This window comes from Myotis myotis, unplaced genomic scaffold (assembly GCF_014108235.1).
Source record: "Myotis myotis isolate mMyoMyo1 unplaced genomic scaffold, mMyoMyo1.p scaffold_m19_p_4, whole genome shotgun sequence".
NCBI lineage: Eukaryota > Metazoa > Chordata > Mammalia > Chiroptera > Vespertilionidae > Myotis > Myotis myotis.
In genome coordinates this window covers 109451905-109453117 of record NW_023416346.1, presented here as the reverse complement: position 1 = coordinate 109453117, position 1213 = coordinate 109451905, and the positions used below count along the sequence as shown (strand labels likewise).

General features: G+C 54.7%; 1 pseudogene; it reads left to right on the top strand.

Moving 5' to 3' along the window:
• The first annotated feature begins 605 nt into the window (after nt 1–605).
• LOC118653364 lies at nt 606–976 on the top strand (annotated as a pseudogene).
• The last annotated feature ends 237 nt before the right edge of the window (nt 977–1213 follow it).

Here is a 1213-nt window from a genome sequence, read left to right as displayed (position 1 = left end):
GCCTTTGATGTATATCTACCTTGCCTTAGGACAATTTGTGTTAATAAAAAGCAAAGGGTCCTGAGACAAGGGAGAACTTAGTTCCTTTAGCTAAGTCTCTGGCTCCCCATAATGCCTTACAAAACTATGTGTTATTTCTGGACTCTTTAATCATTTACAAACAGTGCCTTTTCCAGATTCTGGAACCCTTCTAGATGCTGGATTACGACCACCGGTCATTACATAGATGGGGTGGTAATGACCTCACTCCCTGGCAGGTCAGTGGGCCAACCTGCCCTTCAGATTGTGACACCCCTCCCCCACCCATGACTTCACCCCCAGAGTGGCCAGTGGAACCCTGAGGGGTCTGTGAGGTCACCCCATTCCACTCCACAAACACTCTCATGGGGCAGCAGCCACTGACTGTCTCTGTCCCGGGGAAGCTTCAGAGACCCTGGGACTCGGGAGCTGTGGTCAGGAAGAAGCCCCTGAGAGGGACACGGAGCGCTGGGAACTGAGGACACTCCAAGTGCTGACCCCGGGAGGCCAGAACCAGGGGCAGAAGTCTCGTGGACGTGCGGAGTGTCATTCAGCAGTTCCGGGAGGCCCACCGCCACCAGGCCACCATGGTCCTAGGCTGCCTACTGCTCCTGGTGATGGCTCTGCCCCTGGTCAGGCCAGGCGCCATGGACTGCATCTTCTGTGAGCTGACCGACTCCTCCAACTACCCTGGCATCCCCATGACCTGTGGCGATGACAAGGAGTGCCTCATGGGCGAAGGAAGGCCCCTGGCCTGAGCCCCATCATCAACAAAGGCACCATGGACATCAGTTCATATGGTCTCCTTGAAGAGCCTGTCACCTATCAGAGCGTCACCTACAGCCTCACCTTTACCTGCCCTTATGGGGAACTGTGTAACAGGGCCCCCACCCCCGCAGGCAGCCTGAAGGCGGGGGCCCCCTGCCTGGCACAGGGCATGCTGCCACTGCTTCAATGACTGTGACCAGCGTGGAGGGTAGGGCCCGGGACTGGTCTCAGGGATCCTCTGCTTCTTGAGCCTCCTGCCCCTCCCCCTCCCTCTCTCCCTTCCTCTTTAAATGGCCAGAGGCCCTAGACAAAATAAAAATAATAATGATAAAGCTGTACAGTACTTTTTCACAGAAATGATAGTGTAATACTTCTCATGCTGTTATAGCTAGCGGAGTGATGAGTTGAGAAAATTTTCCAGATAATC